Source organism: Styela clava, chromosome 9 (assembly GCF_964204865.1).
Source record: "Styela clava chromosome 9, kaStyClav1.hap1.2, whole genome shotgun sequence".
NCBI classification, from domain to species: domain Eukaryota; kingdom Metazoa; phylum Chordata; class Ascidiacea; order Stolidobranchia; family Styelidae; genus Styela; species Styela clava.
Genome location: NC_135258.1, coordinates 2,841,717 through 2,863,974, shown reverse-complemented (window position 1 = coordinate 2,863,974; position 22,258 = coordinate 2,841,717). Strand labels below are relative to the sequence as shown.

Here is a 22,258-nt window from a genome sequence, read left to right as displayed (position 1 = left end):
ATCCCATTTTATCCCATGTCAACTGATTTCAATTAATTTTAATATTAGTTAAGCAAATATATCTGCTACACATGTCGTGTCGATGAAATATGAAAACTGGTAATTTGTTTGTAATAAATTGACCGCATCAAACATCAAGGACCAATGCAATTAATATCAAATTAATAAGTGTGCAACCTGTTAATCCTTGTTAACCCGTGTTAATCCTAACCCCACCTGACCACACCATCCAAAAATTACGTCACTACAACGTCACAATCACGTCATAGAGCTTGCCAAATACCCGTACAATCGCCCGAAATGGAATATTCTAGAATAATAGAATATTCTAGAATAGTTAAATCGAATCCAGAATCCTATTCTATTTTCATACTTATTCAAATAGTGGGAATTTCCACATTGCTGGATTTAGATGTAAAATTGCAAATGTATTACTTACTATGAATGTATTATTTATTTGGAAATGTCCTGAACATTGTATTTCATTTGATACTAAACAGGCATTTCCCAGGACAATAAAATTGAGGAATATTACAATCTTTTTTGTCTCCAATTTTTCCAAATGTATGTAATCCCTATATACTAATAAATACTGATATCCTAAATTAAGACACGCTTTACACACTTTAATAGTAAGCGGTTAAATACAAAAATAGACATGAAATGGCGTTAAATAATTATTAATGTAAGTCTGCCGAGGGTACTGAAACACACCCGCTGAGAATTAATTAGATGCAGAACCAGCGTGTGGCCACTGCAACCTATGCGCCGTTGTAAAATATTAAATTTAACCACTATCAATTAAAATCAACTTTTTATTCTGTGCGAGCGAGACACGTAAAACCAAGTTCCCGTAAACGCGATTTCGTTCTTAGTTATTAGGTAATAACATCTAAAGACTAATTCATTTTCTATGATTATCGTTACATATCATTATCTAGCCAGACTTGGCCCTACTCAAATTCAATACGTCACTAGCTTCGCCAGATGCGGCAACTTTTTTTAAAATTTATCGGCGACTAAAATATTACAGACACTCGATCAAACGTGCGTCTATCTTGAACGATAAAAACGTTATCATTAATCATTATCTACACAGACAAATTTAAATGTGAAAGATGTTCGCGTTTGGCGATATAACTTTGTATTTCGGAAAATGGTATGATAAAATTATTCGTAACTAATATTTGATCTAAATCAATCGCAAGTAATGTTATAATATAACATTTAATGCCTGGCTTTTGGTTTACGTGCATAATTTTTTGGGAAAACTCGTAGGTCGCGAAGGCACGTCTGTAAACAGTTAAAGATTGTTGCATTCAGATTATCGGAATATCACCAGTAAGTCGGCACAAATAATTATTATTATTATACGCTAGCTAGATAGCAAAGCGGAAAAACGCAAAAATGGTGCAAAAACGAGTCTTCGCCGTGAGGTTATATTGCCGACATCTTGTCCTGGATATGCCGATTGAAATTCTAATTTCAATTCTATATTGCCCATCCCTAGTCGTACTGACGTAATTTTTGGATGGTGTGGTCAGGTGGGGGTTAGGATTGACACGTTGAAAAATTGTTATGCTACGCCTACTAGAAGTACATTAGGTACGGAGCTACATGGCAATCCTCATGAAATTATTAATTTGGTGTGGCAGAACAATTTATTCATTTTTTTTCATTTGTTTGTATATTTTCCTTTTTACTGAGTAATTTAATTGATTTTAAGTCTCGCTTTTTTTTTATCTTCCGACAGTATCATGTCTCGAAGATTGCGTGTATGTGTGTAAATGTGCGTGCGTGCCTTAATTAGTTTTATTTTACTTTTGGGTGAGCGAACACGTACTACTTCTTTTATCAATACCTTTCCATCTAAAATCTGTACATTTCAAACCTTACTCGAGGTTTTGTTCGCTCTCCCGATTCTATAATCAGTCACTTTTGTTTTTATCTATTATTATCGTCTATTGCTGATTATGGAGTCGAAATAAACTTATACTTATACCCGTTCATTCCACGTCTCAAGATACCGGTACACCTCGAAAAGAACACAGAACTCCATCAAATATATAGGTGTGCTTGCGCTTTACCTAATACCATTAGATCCCTAGCTTCTTGCCCTTTTAAAAGAGACCTAAAAAATAAATATACCGGTACCGGCAATTATCTCTCCTCCTAAGCCGTTAACCGTTGAAATTTCTAGAAGGATCACCCACTTTTTAACAGCCTGGTCTACAGGCTAACGTCAAACTTCTCGGACGAAATTAAGTGCACGGAGTCGGAATCCGCGAAAATCTGTTACATTAATTACCGTAATACAGTACAGTAATACAAGATCGTTCAAAGTGGAGCGCATCAATTTACGTTTGCTGTTTTATTTCAAATGACTTGACCGTTTTATATTTTTCATTTCATTGCGGACATTATATAGATATAATAGATTATGTTTGTTTGTAACCTTCATAAGACTTGTTCAATATTTGTATTTGACTCGCCAAATTGCATCTGCTGTGAATATTTTCGTTTTAGTGTCTCCTTGCCTGACTATGAGTTGTATATTTCGCTAAATTTGCCTTTTCTATAATTTTTTAGTATTTTTATTATGCTTTCCTTGCATTCCTATTAGTTAAATTTATTCCGCGAAAGGTACATATGACTAGTTTTACCCTGTGTCATAATCTCAAATACTTCTAATGTCGCAACTACTGTATTTGCATCAGTTGTGACTCATTCTTTTATCCTTCCGGTCTCACAAATAACACTTTTAGTACTGTATAGGATTCACATATTTATCCCGAGGGAGAGGAAAGCCGATAAGACGGCTTAACCATATGGCGAACCACCGGTTACCAGTCCATGTCGGGTATGGGATTAGTTTTAGTTATTTGTTTTTCGGAAACATGGACTTGATGGTGGAGGAAGGAAGCCGTAAGCGACCAGCGGTTACGTGAACTACCCTATGACGGCGAGGAGTCCAGCAATCCTCTCGCACATACCTACCCCGCATGGGATTCGAACCTGCGAACCCACGCAGGGTAATCAGAGATGCGGTGGCGATTACTCTGCGTGGGTTCGCAGGTTCAAATCCCATGCATGGATGGTTATGTGCGGACTCCTTGCTGCCGTAGGGTGGTTCACGTAACCGCTGATCGGTTACGGCTTCCTCTACCATCAAGTCCATGCTTCCGAAAACAAATAACTAACTACTGTAATCCCATACCCGACATGGAATGGTAACCGGACGAGAGGCCGTAGTTCGCTATATGGTTAAATCGTCTTATCGGCTTTCCTCTCCCCCGGGATAAATATACATTACGGCATGTGCGATGGCATTTCAGAATTTCTCGCCTTCGCTGGGTGATTTATGTATTTACAGATCTGTAACGAGGTGCATCTGAAACAAATAATTTATTTGATATTCTCATACATGAACTGGTGACTGGACCGGGAGTCATTTGGTTAAGCGGCGGTGTGGCTCATCTTACTAAGCATGAAAGATTAGTGATTGATGTGTTTTTTTTTCATATTTATTTCAGTTCTTATCAAACAAGTAATACAATACTTTTGAAAAAATTTGGCCTGTCGGGCGATACTATAATTCTGATATCTTCGTTATCTCTTGACCGTTTTTTATAAACTTGGTATTGTTTTCTATTTTCACTCAAATCTCTTCACTGGCGCAGTTTTTATTTAAATCGTATGAACTTCAATTTTTTTGTAACATACCTACATGAATATCCGCTTTTAAGCAGTACAACAGTTAGTGTGACCGGAAATGTTGTGTGATCTAGCCTAATTAAGCATAGAGAGAGGTGTAACGAAGAAAACAAATTTTATTGCAATTATTGACGAATTTGCGCCAAGAAATGCGCGAAAAGTACTGTTCTAACACACTGCTATTAAGCGACAAGCTTTTTTTTTGTTCAATTTTGTTAGTAAATTGCACGTTGGGTATCTATATTGAAAATATTTACTATAAACGTGAAGAAAACGAGCGTAGTAGGAGCGCATTTTAAAATTTTGCCCTATGACTTTGGTGCATTTACCAGTGTTGCGATGCTCGAGTCATCCGAATTAAATAACTTTACCAGTGAGACTAAACTCGTGACTCTGGGTTCAGACTAAACTCGTGACTCTGAGTTCAGAAACTTCTACCAAACCCTTATAGGTTTTCCCTATGTTGTGATGTTAAAGAATTTTTGTGCTCGATTTTCGAATAATTTCTATATAAAACAGGGGTGGGCACGGTTTTTGGCCCAGGGGCAAAAAATTTTGCTCACTTAGACTGGCGGCCATGTGAGTGTGACCAATGACATTAAACAACATGATGCGCAACTCCGGCATTTTTGTCCGAAGATCGTATTCGATAGCACGCTCCAATGCACATACTTGACGAGACGAAAACGAGCGGATGTGTGCTGCTTTCAAGGCGTAGCACGAATGGTGTTCGTGCCTGCTTTGACAGTTGTTGTCGATTTTAATAATATTTTTGAAAGTTGGGGTAAAAAGAAATCGGTAAAAAGTAAGGTGAATACTATTGTTGTATATCACACCCGGGCATCGCACTGTTAAGTACATGTGTGAAAGCCAGCCTTTGTCAAATACTACGAAGTTATTAATTCAGTACGGTACGTAGTTGCCCATTTGCCGAAATTACATATTTACTTACCCCTTATGGTTTCAAATAGTTCATGCACCTCCAGTTAGATTTTTTTAACCAGTGAGGATATATACTCATTGTTGATTGCTGCTCATTGTAACATACTATTACGCATTCACTTTTATTTGCGTATTGAATCAAAGTGTTAACAAGTTCACCTAACATTTCACTCATACCGGTCTATATTGTATAGTCTGATTTCTCAAGTATTTGGAGCCACGAATGCTTGTAATTTTCTGACTAAAGCCTTTTATTAGTTGGTTTATATACCAAATTCAGTAAAATATTTTTTAAATAAAACATGAGATATTGGATTTAGTAGCTTTTCCATTCTGAATCATATAGACTGCTTTATTTATTCTTAACGAAAATTAATAAATCTCCTCTCTTTCTTCAGATGTGAAAGTTGTGGACAAACCTGTCTAAGCATTGTGAGACTCTTGCAGCACAAGAGGCAATAGCAGAAATAGTAAGTATATCAATCAAGAAATTAAGCCGACATAAAGCAAAACTTTCAACTATTCGTCTAATCTCAATTTCCTATTATTTATTCACAGGACAACTATAGCAGACGGGGAGATATCAGAAGTCTGGCGACATATCAGTGACAGTGTGATTCCAAGAAATATAATGCATTTGAAAATAGAAAATTGCAATAGAAAAACAACCTATGGAGGCATGCAAAGACATTTGACCCTCCGGTAGAGTTGTGTATGGCCCCCACATCCTGCAGGGCTTGAGGAAAATAACTAAAAATTCCAAAGCGTAAGATTGCATAAGCGGTCTTATTTGTAAAAAGGCACAAAACACGCCAGACATACTTAAAACAGCTTTGGAAATGAGGATTACGGGTACCTCACTGCACCTGTGTTATATTTGGTTCATCAACTTTTGGTAGTACTATATAAGAAATTCCGGAAGGGGTATAATCATCATTCATGATAAAATACTATCATATATTTTTTGAACAACTTCAATCTAGACCAGGGATCTCAAACTCGCGGCCCCAGAGAACTTCCAGTGCGGCCCTCGAACGTTTAACAATAATTGTAATAGTATTTTGGAAGTTTTTTTTTTTTTATCTAAATGTAATAGATTTTTCAAACCTTCTAAAGTGAAATTGATTATTCACACAGAAAACAATTTACTGAAAGTAGTTTTGGAATATTGATTTTTTTTGTCCACATTTTGACCCAATTAAGAATACACATCAAGCTAGCAAAAGAATACTTGAATAAAACACTTGACTAATTAAATTAAACGCAAAGTACATGAAGAAGGTGGCATTTTCGAAGAAAATGGGAGTTGTAACATTTCTGCTCTTCACAAAATTCTGAAGCACATTGTTTAATTTGTCATATTTCCATCAATACAATCAAAAAACACAATAAGCTCAGCAGTCAATATGACAAATTCGAAGACCAACTTCGAACAGAAAATTTCCATGTGTTTGTATATTAATATAATTATACAACGACTTAGTTACTAAAAATCAATATCAATAATAATTCAAGCAATCCTATGTCACGCAATGTAGTGCGAAATGTCTTGTCGAAAAAATCTGTCATTTGTTTTTTTACTGATCTATACATGAAATGATAAAAGTAACTTTTTTGCATTACTGGAATTAATTAAACATTCGTAAAGATCCAGATAAACCCATGATCATGTGGCCTCGTTAGTTAGAGTTGGTACTATAAAATCATTTCAGACTGGCCTTAGTATGCTGGTGACACAAAAAAGATGCCAAACGCCAGGACAAATGTAATTATTAAAACATTGAGTTTATACTGTAGTATTTTTGTTAATTTTAGGTTCATATATTTAGATTAAGTTATTTTTAGTGTATGTATTATTCTTTCCTTATTCAAAGCTTGTTCAAAAATGATTTTGATGGTTGTACATAGAATTTTACGATTTTTTATAATAAATACTGTAACTTGCAAATGTTGCAATAATAGTGGAATGCAAATATTAATATGTAATTGCATTTGAAATTGAAGAAAATAATAAAACTTAATCCAACTGTTTAGTTGCATCACAATATATGTCACAAACTAAAACTATCTTAAAAATATCTTTTAAGTATACATTATCAAAAACTGTTTGCGGCTCTTTTTACAATTTTCAAAATGCAATGCGGCTCTCGAAAACCCATGAGTTTGACACCACTGATCTATTCTAGACGATTCAAGCATTGCTTTGGGAAATTATATCACTTCAATTAAATTGAAATAATCTCGCTATATTAAATACAAAATCGTTGCTATCATAAAGGTAAACCAATTCAGCCACTCGAAATATACTGGCCTTCACAAAGCAATGGAGGCAAAATTGAGAGTTCATGAGCTATGAACATTTGTTCTTTTCTTTGTCTTGAACTTTCCATACTCCACAGCCCCTATTAATTTTTTTTAATTTTAATTACCATGTGTTGGTCATACATATCTTTAACTTGTATTTTCTGTCATGATGTATTATCTCAATGTGCCAAACTATTAATTAGTGTGCATATTTTGCTTCCAGATGACATAAATGTATTGTCATGTTTATTACCTCAGCTTGGAGTATTGACAAGAAAAAGGTGCCAGTAAATTAGGTAAAAAAATTTTCAACTCATTGTTATAATCAGAATTCACAATCAATAGGAATTATAAACAGCCAACAATCAGTGAGAATTATATGCGAAATCCCTCAGAATAAATTTGTCTAAAATCGGTGGAAGGCAAAAAATATAGGTCATCCACACAAGCATTTCAAGAAGACTTGCTCGAGCCAAACTAAATGAGCATCGTCAGGTGATCGGTAAGGCTGCAAGTTGAATTCAGCCCTGCAACCTCCTGCATAGAAGATAATATTAATTAGTGGGCTATGAGCTAAATTCCTAAATTTAAACAAACCTATCTACGATGCATTATGTACCAGCAATGTTACCTACGATTAACTGAATATGTAATATGTCTAATAAATTCACCTACAAAAGCAAGTTCGATAGGTGCAAACTTTGTGTTATGGAATTGTATCGCAGCACAGTTTTGTATGACACCCTCTTTAAATGAAATTTCAATGATTAAGCGCAAACATTAAAATTACTAACTTTGAACTTTGTCATTATCTGCAAAATGTTCCACACAAATCTTTCCGCTATCGCGTTTGTAATCTTCTCTGATAAAAAAAAACGTCTATGATGTTCAGAATTGCTCTTTACAGCTTGCCTGTTATTCCAGCTTTCCAAGTAAGCAAAACTTCTTAGATATAGAGATTATTTTGTTTCGTTACAGGCGCAAAAAGGCAGGTACTATACGTAAAAAAGACGCCGAGTAGCAAGAGCGAGCGGAAAACGGACGCGAAAGGCGACGAGAAATATGTGCATTGGAGCGTATCATGAAATACAATGTTTTGCCTGTAGTCTTATGGAGTGACGTCAGAGTTGCCTATCATGTTGTTTAATGTCATTGGTGTGACGTAAAAATTAATATTTGCAATGTTACAAAAGCCTAAGTGAAAAACAATGAGCCTCGTGACAAAACTGAATTTGCTCGCAATCTCAACAAATTCCTTCCGCTATTTCATGTTGTGGAAGCATTATGCAAGCCAAATTGAACTACCAAACGGACCGGATTTGGCTCGTAGACCGTAGTTTGCCCATGTCTGATATACAAGCAAAGTCACTCTTTCTCCACTCAGAACAAGATAGCCAATATCTCAAGAAGGTTGTAAGGATTTATTCAATATCATTTTATTAGGCTTTCCTAGAATTCCATGTTTTGTGTGGCGGGACTGGAGTTGTACTATTTTTTATTGTTTATTATTTTATTTATATTTCTTGTCTGGTTATTGCATATGCATTGGTGGGTGGAGTCTGAGCCCTAATTCGCCCAATAGTTGTATTCAGTTACTCGACTCCAACCACCACTGCTTATGTGAATTGCTTCGGATTCGCAGTGTCTGTCTTCTTGCTTTTGCTGAGTAAGGACCGTATTTTGTCTGCCTTAAGCGTGGATTTTACACTATTTTAATAAAGTCTCTTCGTTTGCATCGTGAACTTCAAACCTATTTGTGTGTCTTTGCAGCACATTGGATCTTCTGAACTAATTATTACTAGACAGTATTAGTGGCGAGCACCTACCGGTATTCCGGTTAAATCTTACCGTTGCAAATTGACGAGCAAGCGCCAGAATTGAAAAATCAGACGATTTTTTGATCAAAGGTTCATGATGTCACACCGAAGAAAGAATTGCGACCAGGAACGAAATGTAATATGGAATAAAATTGCCCAGATGAAACCCAAAAACAAAGAAATTGAGGATAAGAATAAATCACTGGAAGCTGAAAATAAAGAACTGTCTGGACAACTGCAAGATGCTTTGTCTCAACTGAAAATAGTAAGTAAAGACCAGTGTTATACAACTTGAAGAAAGAGATTTTTGCATGAAGGAAGTACTCGAACGGGTTGTAAGCCGTCTGGAGAGCATTGACGAGGCCATGGATGAGGGTGAGGTGCCCGTCTGGAGAGCATTGACGAGGCCATGGATGAGGGTGAGGTGCCATCATTCATTTCTAAACCTATTTTAAAAACCCCTGAGATGCCCAAGTGTGTTGATAAAAATGGTGAACTTGACCGCCCTGGTAAGGAATGTTTGGTAGAAGGTACCGGTACTATTAAAAAATTGAATTTTGCTGATGAGTGTGTGGTTGACCAGGTACACCTATGCATGCAAGTGTGAATGGTAATGTTACTGATTGCAAGGCGGTTCCTTTTGGTATGAATAATAGTATGAGAATGGATATACAGCCTGATACTTTTAAATGTGGTAATGGATGGACTGATAAAATTGCTGGTGTACATTTTGCTGCATGTATGCGTGGGAAGGCTTTGTCCTTGTTGAATGAATTATTCCTTCCAGATAGGCAAAGTTTGAGTGTTGCAGTGAATCACTTGAAAAAGCGTTATTATCCAGAGGGTAAGGAGTCATACTTTGCTACTCTGTTTAATAACAGGAAGAAGTTGGCCACTGAGACGCCAACGGAATATGCTACTTTTCTTCGTGCATTGTCGAGGAAGGCTTATCCTTCTTTGGATGTTATTGCTCGTGAGAATCTGATTAAGCAGCGTTTCATTTCAGGTTTTCCTGATTTCGAGATGTGTAAGACTTTGACCATCAGGCAGACTCAGAGTTTGAATGAATCAATTACGGTGGCTGATGTATGTCATTCTATTGATGCTACGCACAGTGCACTCGGTTGTAATCGTGCTAATAAGCCCATGGTAGCTGTGGTGAATAATTCTGGGTGTGATGATGGTCTGAGTGAGTCTGAATTTAGTAAGCTGCGGAATGATATTAAAGATATGCTTGACCATTTTTGTGCTAGGTTTGATGAAGGTCATCGACCCCGATTTTCCCGTCAGAAGGGTGGGCGTAGGAATGCAGGTATTACTTGTTATGGCTGTGGTGCCAAGGGTCACATACGTAGGAATTTTCCGGAGAACCTGTGCCAGAGATGTCATGGCAGAGTTCACACAGCTTCTCAGTGTGATCGATATTATGTTCCACAGAATTCACAGCCAAAAATACCCCAAAGTCAAATGAGCTGCGCTTATCATATTGTCAATGTTTGGGTCAACCAATGACATTAAACAACATGATAGGCAACTCTGACGTCACTCCATAAGACTACACGCGACAGATTGTATTTCATGATACGCCCCAATGCACATATTTCTTGTCGCCTTTCGCGACCGTTTTCCGCTCGCTTTTGCTACTCGGCGTCTCCTTTACGTGTAGTACCTGCCTTTTTGCGCGTATAACGAAAGAAAATAATCTCTATATCTAAGAAGTTTTGCTCACTTAGAAAGCTGGAATGACAGACAAGCTGTAGAGAGCAATTCTGGACATCATAGACGTTTTTTTGTATCAGAGAAGATTACAAACGCGATAGCGGAAAGATTTGTGTGGAACATTTTGCAGATAATGACAAAGTTCAAAGTTAGTAGTTTTAATGTTTGCACTTAAACATTGAAATTTCATTTTAAGAGAGTGTCATACAAAACAGCAAAACTGTTTTGTCCTCTTTTAACGGTACTGTGATACAATTTCATAACACAAAGTTTGCACCTATCGAACTTGCTTTAGTAGGTGAATTTATTAGACATATCACATATTCAGTTAATCGTAGGTAACATTGCTGGTACATAATGCCTCGTAGATAGGTTTGTTTAAATTTAGGAATTTAGCTCATAGCCCACTAATTAATATTATCTTCACTTGACGATGCTCATTTATTTAACTTGCTCGAGCAAGTCTTCTTGAAAGCCTTGTGTGGATGGAAACTACCTATATGTTTAGCCTTCCTTGATTTTAGGAGACAAATTTATTCTGAGGGATTTCGCATATAATTCTCATTAATTGCGGGCTGTTTATATTTCCCATCAATTGTGAATTCTGATTATAACAAAGAGTTAAAAAAATTTTTACGTAATTTACTGGCACCTTTTTCTTGTCAATACTCCAAGCTGAGATAATAAACAAGACAATACATTTATGTCATCTGGAAGCAAAATATGCACACTAATTAATAGTTCGACACATTGAGATAATACATCATAAAAGAAAATACAAGTTAAAGATATGTATGACCATCGCATGGTAATTAAAATTAAAAAAAAAAATTAATAGGGGCTGTGGAATATGAGAAGTTCAAGACAAAGAAAAGAACAAAAGTTCATAGCTCATGAACTCTCAATTTTGCCTCCATTGCTCTGTGAAGGCCAATATATTTCGAGTGGCTGAATTGATTTATCTTTATGATAGCAACGATTTTGTATTTAATATAGCGAGATTTTTTTCAATTTAATTGAAGTGATATTATTTCCCAAAGCAATGCTTGAATCGTCTAGAATAGATCAGTGGTGTCAAACTGTCAGTGGTGTATTTTTCAGATAGTTTTAGTCAGTGGTGTCAAACTCATGGGTTTTCGAGAGCCGCATTGCATTTTGGAAATTGTAAAAAGGGTCGCAAACAGTTTTTGATAATGTATACTTGAAAGATATTTTTTAAGATAGTTTTAGTTTGTGACATATATTGTGATGCAACTAAACAGTTGGATTAAGTTTTATTATTTTATTTAAGTTCAAATGCAATTACATATTAATATTTGAATTCCACTATTATTGCAAGTTACTGTATTTATTATAAAAAATCATAAAATTCTATATACAACCATCAAAATCATTTTTGAACAAGCTTTGGATAAGAAAAGAATAATACATACACTAAAAATGACTCAATCTAAATATATGAACCTAAAATTAACAAAAATACTACAGTATAAACTCAATGTTTTTTTATTTACATTTGTCCTGACGTTTGGCATCTTTTTTGTGTCACCAGCATACTAAGGCCAGGCTGAAATGATTTTATAGTACCAACTCTAACTAACGAGGTCACATGATCATGGGTTAATTTGGATCTTTGCGAATGTTTAATTAATTCCAGTAATGCAAAAAAGTTACTTTTATCATTTCATGTATAATTCAGTAAAAAAACAAATGACAGATTTTTGCGACAAGACATTTCGCGCCACATTGCATGGCATAGGATTGCTTGAATTATTATTGATATTGATTTTTAGTAACTAAGTCGTTGTATAATTATATTAATATACAAACACATGGAAATTTTCTGTTCGAAGTTGGTCATCAAATTTGTCATATTGACTGCTGAGCTTATTGTGTTTTTTCATTGTATTGATGGAAATATGACAAATTAATCAATGTGCTTCAGAATTTTGTGAAATGCAGAAATATTGCAACTCCCATTTTCTTCGAAAATGCAACCTTCTTCATGTACTTTGCGTTTAATTTAATCACTCAAGGGTTTTATTCAAGTATTCTTTTGCTAGCTTGATGTGTTTTCCTAATTGGGTCAAAATGTGAACAAAAAAAATTAATTTTTTATAACTACTTTCAGTAAATTGTTTTCTGTGTGAATAATCAATTTCACTTTAAAAGGTTTGAAAAATCTATTATATTTAGAAAAAAAAAACTTGAAGTTGTCCAAAATATATATAACAGTATTTTATCATGAATCATGATTATACCCTTTCCTGGATTTCTTCCATAGTACTACCAAAAGTTGCTGAACTAAATATAACACAGGTGTAGTGAGTTACCCGTAATCCTCATTTTCCAAAGCTGTTTTAAGTATGTCTGGCGTGTTTTGTGCCTTTTTACAAATAAGACCGCTTATGCAATCTTACGCTTTAGAATTTTTAGTTAGTTTCCTCAATCCCTGCACTGTCACTGATATGTCGCCAGACTTCTGATATCTCCCCCTCTGTTATAGTTCTTCTGTGAATAAATAATAGGAAATTGATATTAGACGAATAGTTGAAAATTTTGCTTGATGTCGACTTAATTTCTTGATTGATATACTTACTATTTTTGCTATTGCCTCTTGTGCTGCAGGAGTCTCACAATGCTTAGACAGGTTTGTCCACAACTTTCACATCTGAAGAAAGAGAGGAGATTTATTAATTTTAGTTAGGAATAAATAAAGCAGTCTAAATGATTTAGAATGGAAAAGCTAATAAATCTCATGTTTTATGTAAAAAATGTTTTACTGAATTTGGTATATAAACCAACTGATAATAGGGTTTAGTCAGAAAATTACAAGCATTCGTGGCTCCAAATACTTGAGAGATCAGACTATAAAATATAGACTGGTATGAGTGAAATGTTAGGTGAACTTGTTAACCCTTTGATTCAATACGCAAATAAAAGTGAATGCGCAATAGTATGTTACAGCAATGAGTAAATATCCTGACTAATTAATAAAATCTAAATAAAGGTGCATAGACTATTTGAAACCATAAGGGGTAAGTAAATATGCAATTTCGGCAAATGGGCAACTACGTACCGTACTGAATTAATAACTTCGTAGTATTTGACAAAAGCTGGCATTCTCACATGTACTTAACACGGCGATGTCCGGATGTGGTACACAACAATAGTATTTACCTTACTTTTTTCCGATTTCTTTTTACCTCAACTTTCCAAAATTTCATTGAAATCGACAACAACTGTCAAAGCAGGCACGAACACCATTCGTGCTATGCTTTGAAAGCAGCACACATCCGCTCGTTTTCGTCTCGTCAAGTATGTGCATTGGAGCGTGCTATCGGATACGATCTTCGGCCAAAAATGCCGGAGTTGCGCATCATGTTGTTTAATGTCATTGGGTCAACATACATCTGCAAAATTGTGTTTTCTGTCCTAAAACACGTGAAATCAAAGCATTGATCTGTTCTGAATGTGAAAGAATTGCTTCGGTTGGCTGCAACGACATACAAGCCAAATTTAAAAAGGATTGTTCAATCTAAGGAATGCCAAAAGTCCCACCAATTAGCATGCATAACAATAAATGGCTTGTAAATTTATGTCATAATCATGTTGGTTAGTGACATTTACATTAAACTAGCATCCAATCAGAGCCCAGTAAAGGTATATCTGATGTTCGCGCGTGTTTTTGTTTATGCTGTGGCTTTTCGCGATTATGAAGTACGAAATACGGCTCTTGGGTTGGCCACCCCTGATATAGATGAATGGAATGGTCAATGCCAGACGCACTTTGGTTATTTAGAATGATATGCTTCAAATACCAGAAATGCTGTTCAATGCAACCCTGAGTTCTGTTATGACATGAAATGTTCTGAACGGGAAGTTTTTGTACAGTTGAATATTTTTCCGATTGTGAATCATATATTTTTTCTTCCTCGAAAGTTATGAATGCGCTGGCATGGCGCGACAGATCACCTAACATAAGCTTGGAAGTTGCTGATATCCGACTGAAAATCATTTGAACAATTTTATCGCAGAATTTTTCATCATAATAATTTTCAGTATCTGTTTATTTAACAAATTTATGTTTTATGTAAGTATTTGACTGTCGGAAATCGGTAGTCAATTTGAAGTATCGTAAAAAATGGAAATTTTTGGTTTTTGTTGGAAGTCATCCGTCTTACTTGAAATAACGAATTCCTCTTCATCTTGTACCAAATCATCTTCATCCATGCCCGCATTTGGGGGAAAGTTTTGTTCGTGTTCACTTTGCTAAAGTTTCTTAAAGTTGTCATCGACTAAAAAAGATGTCTCTCGGCAATTTGTTATTCTAACAAAGTTTTCGAATATTTTATCAACTCCTGGCAATGTTTCGCAATTAAAAAACCCACTTCTCCACTTCCTGACGGTACTGTTATTAATCTTTGTATGTTTTGAGCACATTATTTTTGTGACTTTCATTGCGTGACTGTAACAGTTCTTCACTATTGTTAGGTTTAAATCCCGTTCATTCGGATGGCCACAAATAATACGAAAACAGCGAATTTAATATTAGAGCCCTGGTTCATTACCGGAGCACTTCAGTACACTATTCCACAAAGGCTTCAAACCATCTATCATAATTTGAAATGGACGAACTTTGGTTTTACAAATTTGTAGTTGAAGTGCAAAGGAATTCCCGAAGAAAAATTCTAATGTCGAGAACTCTAGGCCGAGTGGTAACGTTAACTGCAACAGGCAAAAAAATGTTTCCACGGTACGGATTTCTCACCAACAGAGTGTGAAGTTGAAGATCAGGAAGCCCCGCACTTTGTTTTATTATTCCCCCAGTAGAGTCGAAATAGATGCTATTCTGTTGACAAAATGTAGTGTATTTTTCTAATTGATTTTGACTTATTACTCTGACATCCCCGTGGATATATGGTATTTTCTCCAGTTTTGACTTTTTTCCCCAAGTTGACAATTGGAGATTTTGTTTTTCTGAAATCCTGTTTTTCGCTCTTGATTTTTCCTTATACAGCACGCGATGGCGAAAAAGTATGTGATACATAGGGTCTTTGCGAAGAACTCAATGACTCATAATTTTCGTTATATTGTATTGATGGCAATATGTGATGCATTTTGTTGCGCATTTTTCTCTATCATTCCCTCTAACCTGTCTGCTTCGTTTACAGCCTTGTTGATGCACCATCTCTCCCTCGATATTTATTCTCGCTTCGATCAAACTTTCCAGTTTCACAAAATCTACTAGATAATCCACCGACCATCCGCAGCAACTCCGATGAGCACGGTAAAACTTAGCGTAGCCCAGATGATGCAAATTAGTTTCAGATGGAGCATAAAAGTAGTGGTAGATAATAGTTGGGATGCAGCAATCATAAATTTTACAGTTTGTCTGATTGCAATTTGTTAGTAATGATTACTTCCAAAGCGGTATTTGTTTCTATTACTAGTAATAGATTTTCATTCTTCGCAAAGTATATTAAAAATTCCATATTTTGATAACTTGTTTTTTCTTTCTGCATATCAATAATCGGGGGGGCTCCGACCCCTATAAATCCGAAAAAAGCTAAAAGTAGTAAAGATGCACCCAGGCGTTATACTCTTGAAGACGCAATTTCTGATAGCAATAACACGAACGATAGTTCAAGGCCTCAGCGGAAATGCAAGGATCCTTTGAGATACACTCTAATCTAAACAGATCTCGTGGTCGAATGCTACGACCTCGTCTGGAAGGAGTCCAATGGACCTTTCCCCGACCTTTGACCACCGAAAAATTCCTTCTATACTTTACCATTGCAAAATTTTCGGGCTATTTTAAAAGTGCCTCTGCGAGTTGGCGCCTGTAAAACGGGGTATGTGTTACAAACCGTCATTATGATTCATCGCATACAACAATCTGTTTTTTAAAAGTACCGGTGAAGAATTTTAGCCTAGTCTATCACACCTATTTCTACACTAATTTTATATTACTGCAATTAAATTAAAACTCTTAGGAATACAGAGTGATCATTGAATTATTTGTTTTATATTTAAGTTTCCGAAACACAATAGAAAACTAACGAATAGAGTACAAAAACGCGAAAACAAGGTAATGTTTACGACCACGCTTGAAAATCTGTCTGAGTGAGAAAAGTGTCTGAGCGGATGCGAAAAGCGACCTTTGTTACGTCACTTTTTGCATCTTGATGATTGGCCAATGTCACGAAGTAAACAAGGAAGTCGATGCTCGGGGAAAGGTCCATAGTTATGAATCTACGGAATAGCGAACCTACGCCCCGTAACGATTTTCCGCGTATACTAAACGTGACGTAATTGGAACGTAAAGAGTCGAAACCAGAGAAGGTTTTAAAGTCCTGATACAAACTTCCGGAAAAAGTAACCTTTGAGGTATGTTATTGCATTGTTATAGCAAAACACCTTTGTTTAAAATCATAGCTCATCAGAAATGGTTGTAAATCGGTAAAATAAAGTTATTCGTTTTGACCAATATTTTTCTTTAGTGTTGTTCAAACTCAGATCGTGCAGTACCAATAGTGCAGTGTTTCCCAGCCTTTTTTGGTCGCGGACTATTTTCTTTCGTGTTGTTCAAACTCAGATCGTGTAGTACCAATAGTGCAGTGTTTCCCAGCCTTTTTTGGTCGCGGACTATTTTCACACCAGGTAAAATCTTTGCGGACTCAACGTGTGTTAACTGTAAAACCAAACTTTGTGTGAATGAGCAATAAAATCAAAAACAACAGAATTTTAACGAAGTACGTTTATAATCCATATTTACAAAATTCAATCGAAACCATAGCGAGGATGCTCAATCATTGAGACATCAAGAACTGCTCGCTCTGACCAATGACATTAAACAACATGATGCGCAACTCCGCCATTTTGGCCGAAGATCGTATCCGATAGCACGCTCCAATGCACATACTTGACGAAACGAAAACGAGCGGATGTGTGCTGCTTTCAGGGAATAGCACGAATGGTGTTCGTGCCTGCTTTGATAGTTGTTGTCAATTTTAATGATATTTTGTAAAGTTGAGGTAGAAAGAAATTGGAAAAAGGTAAGGTAAATACTATTGTTGTATATCACACCCGGGCATCGCACTGTTTAGTACATGTGGGAAAGCCAGCTTTTGTCAAATACTACGAAGTTATTAATTCAGTACGGTACGTAGTTGTCCATTTGCCGAAATTGCATATTTACTTACCCCTTATGGTTTCAAATAGTTCATGCACCTCCAGTTAGATTTTTTTATCAGTGAGGAATATATACTCATTGCTGTAACATACTATTGCTCAATAACTTTTATTTGCGTATTGAATCAAAGGGTTAACAAGTTCACCTAACATTTTACTCATACAGGAGCATATTGTATAGTCTGATCTCTCAAGTATAAGAATGCTTGAATTTTCTGACTAAACCGGGTCACTCACTACACCTGTGTTATATTTGGTCCATCAACTTTTGGTAGTACTGTAGAAGAAATTCAGGAAAGGGTATAATCATGATTCATGATAAAATATTGGTATATATTTTGGACAACTTCAATCTAGACCAAACTCGCGGCCCCAGAGAACTTCCAGTGCGGCCTCGAACGCTTAACAATAATTGTAATAGTATTTTGGAAGTTTTTTTTATCTAAATGTAACAGATTTTTCAAACTTTTTAAAGTGAAATTGAATATTCACACAGAAAACAATTTACTGAAAGTAGTTTTGAAAAAATAATTTTTTTTGTTCACATTTTAACCCATTTAAGAATACACATCAAGCTAGCAAAAAAATACTTGAATAAAACACTTGAGTGAATAAATTAAACGCAAAGTACACGAAGAAGGTGGCATTTTCGAAAAAAATGGGAGTTGCAATATTTCTGCATTTCACAAAATTCTCTGAAGCACATTGTTTAATTTGTCATATTTCCATCAGTACAATGAAAAAACACAATAAGCTTAGCAGTCAATATGACAAATTCGAAGACCAACTTCGAACAGAAAATTTCCATATGTTTGTATATTAATATAATTATACAACTTTTTTGTTACTAAATATCAATAACAATTCAAGCAATCCTATGCCATGCAATGTGGCGCGAAATGTCTTGTCGAAAAAATCTGTCACTTGTTTTTTTACTGATCTATACATGAAATGATAAAAGTAACTTTTTTGCATTACTGGAATTAATTAAACATTCGCAAAGATCCAGATTAACCCATGATCATGTGACCTCGGTAGTTAGAGTTGGTACTATAAAATTATTTCATCCTGGCCTTAGTATGCTGGTGACACAAAAAAAAGATGCCAAACGTCAGGACAAATGTAATTAAAAAACATTGAGTTTATATTGTAGTATTTTTGTTAATTTTAGGTCCATATATTTAAATTAAGTCATTTTTTTAGTGTATGTATTATTCTTTCCTTATCCAAAGCTTGTTCAAAAATGATTTTGATGGTTGTACATAGAATTTTATGATTTTTTGTAATAAATACAGTAACTTGCAATAATGGTGGAATGCAAATAATAACATGAAATTGCATTTGAAATTAAAGAAAATAATAAAACTTAATCCAACTGTTTAGTTGCATCCTAATATATGTCACAAACTAAAACTATCTTGAAAATATCTTTCAAGTATACATTATCAAAAACTGTTTGCGGCCCTTTTTACAATTTCCAACATGCAATGCGGCTCTCGAAAACCCATGAGTTTGACACCACTGATCTATTCTAGACAATTCAAGCATTGCTTTGGGAAATAATATCACTTCAATTAAATTGAAAAAAATCTTGCCGTATTAAATACAAAATCGTTGCTATCATAAAGGTAAACCAATTCAGCCACTGGGAATATATTGGCCTTCACAAAGCAATGGAGGCAAAATTGAGAGTTCATGAGCTATGAACTTTTGTTCTTTTTTTTGTCTTGAACTTTTCATACTCCACAGCCCCTATTAATTTTATTTTTAATTACCATGTGATGGTCATACATATCTTTAACTTGTATTTTCTGTAAAGATGTATTATCTCAATGTGTCAAACTTTTAATTAGTGTGCATATTTTGCTTCCAGCTGACATAAATGTATTGTCTTGTTTATTACCTCAGCTTGGAGTATTGACAAGAAAAAGGTGTCAGTAAATTCTTTGTTATAATCAGAATTCACAATTAATGGGAATTATAAACAGCCACCAATCAATGAGAATTACATGCGAAATCCCTCACAATAAATTTGTCCAAAAAATTCACCTACTAAGGCAAGTTCGATAGGTGCAAACTTTGTGTTATGGAATTGTATCACAGCACCGTTAAGAGAAGTAAAAACAGTTTTGCTGTTTTGTATGACACCCTCTTTAAATGAAATTTCAATGTTTAAGCGCAAACAGTAAAATTACTACCTTTGAACTTTGTTATTATCTGCAAAATGTCCCACACAAATCTTTACGCTAACGCGTTTGTAATCTTCTCTGATAAAAAAAAATCTATGATGTCCATTTTACTCTTTACAGCTTGTATGTCATTCCAGCTTTCCAAGTGAGCAAAACTTCTTAGATATAGAGATTATTTTCTTACGTTACAGGCGCAAAAAGGCAGGTACTAAATGTAAAGAGGACGCCGATTAGCAAAAGCAAGCGGAAAACGGTCGCGAAAGGCGACGAGAAATATGTGCATTGGAGCGTATCATGAAATACAATCTTTCGCATGTAGTCTTATGGAGTGACGTCAGAGTTGCCTATCATGTTGTTTAATGTCATTGCTCTGACCAATGACATTAAACAACATGATGCGCAACTCCGGCATTTTTGTCCGAAGATCGTATTCAAGGCGTAGCACGAATGGTGTTCGTGCCTGCTTTGACAGTTGTTGTCGATTTTCATGATATTTTAGAAAGTTAAGGTAAAAAGAAATCGGAAAAAAGGTAAGGTAAATACTATTGTTGTATATCACACCCGGACATCGCACTGTTAAGTACATGTGGGAAAGCCAGCCTTTGTCAAATACTACGAAGTTATTAATTCAGTACGGTACGTAGTTGCCCATTTGCCTAAATTAGATATTTACTTACCCCTTACAGTTTCAAATAGTTCGTGCACCTCCAGTTAGATTTTTTTAATCAGTGAGGATATATACTCATTGTTGATTGCTGCTTATTGTAACACACTATTGCGCATTTTCTTTTATTTGCGTATTGAATCAAAGTGTTAACAAGTTCACCTAACATTTCACTCATACCGGTCTATATTGTATAGTCTGATCTCTCAAGTATTCGGAGCCACGAATGCTTGTAATTTTCTGACTAAACCCTTTTATTAGTTGGTTTATATACCAAATTGTATGCGTGGGGCGAACCACCTCCTAGAGGGGGCGAAGGGGGCAACCGCCCCAGGCAGCACATTGTAAGGAGGCAGCAGAACCAAGCTGTAGAAATTGGGTTATAACACATGCTCTTCTAGATGTGTTCTTATTTAATTAAAAGCTAACATTATGTGTTCTGTGGTGATGGGTATTCGACAGGGGTTGTTTCCCCGACCCTTGACCCCAGAAAAAAAATTTCTATGTTTTACAATCGCAACATTTTTGATGCTCGTTTTAAATAAAATAATAAAACGTTTCTTTCTTACTTGACCTTTACTTAATTTATTCTCGTGTATAACAACATCTATAATCTGTTTATCACCCAAATTAATTTAAAAGTAGGTATAAAGGGCAGCATTATCAGAAACCCGCCCGCCCCGGGCAGCAGACTAGTTTGGCACGCCCCTGCATGTAGGGTATGGGATTAGTTTGCCAATTATTCGTTTTCAGGGGCATGGACTTGAAGAACGAGAGTATCTCTTAGTTTTTTGTTTACGGAACTACTGTTATTGTCGGTCTGTACCACACAGTTTTGCCGGATTAGAGTACCGGTATCAAATTTTTTTTTATCAAAGATAGATACCGTAATTATTAGAGATTGTATTAAAGAGCCATCAGACGGGCGAATAATACCCTGCTTCAATTGGACTACTCGAAGCTAAAGTGCTTTTCTGTTCTCAATAGGGATTTGAGAGAGAGTTTATTTTTATTTGTCAAACAATGAAACACACATGCACGAATATATACATGCATGAATATATAAATAATAAAAAAAACAGATGCTTTGGTATAAGACTGGGAGTCAACCATACGACCTTTTGGTGTCATCAGAGTCATTTTGGGGAATTTTGACGACGCCATCGCACACAGAATTTAAAGTGAAAAACGAATTCCATAAAGCTCATGGAAAGTTTCAATATAAATAGAAGTAATGGCTTTCTGACGACAAAAATCTTTAACCACTGGAAATTTCAAAGCAATTGGTCCTTCAGTCGGAGAGAAAAGCAATTTTTTTTCAAGGATAAATTAAAAAATGATTTAAAGGTTCTCTTCTTGTCCAAGTATTCTCATGATTAACGACGTCATTCGGACCAGAAGTAGAAATTAGACAAGATGGAAGAACTCGTCTGCAATACACAATATTCTAACATGCGCGTCAACATGTACCACTTCTTGCCGGCAAAACCTCCCATCTCAATATTCTGTATGTTTTGAACGTCGTGTTGATTACGAAGCAGGAATAAACAAATGCTTATACACTCTCTGTACTGTATATTTAAAGATGGAACGATTGTACATAAGGACGATCTTTCCACAGCAAAAATACACATCCATTTCACGTCCAACGGCTCGCATTTAATTATACTGCTTTGAATCTATATTCCACTTCATGTCTATGTAAAACGTAGAGC

The 22,258-nt window shown here is 35.5% G+C and overlaps 1 long non-coding RNA gene across 1 annotated transcript; it reads left to right on the top strand.

Moving 5' to 3' along the window:
• Positions 1-4,303: 4,303 nt before the first annotated feature.
• LOC144427300 (uncharacterized) lies at positions 4,304-6,604 on the top strand. Its single transcript, XR_013477860.1, has 2 exons — positions 4,304-5,126; positions 5,215-6,604. It is a non-coding gene; the product is annotated as an uncharacterized LOC144427300 (long non-coding RNA).
• The last annotated feature ends 15,654 nt before the right edge of the window (positions 6,605-22,258 follow it).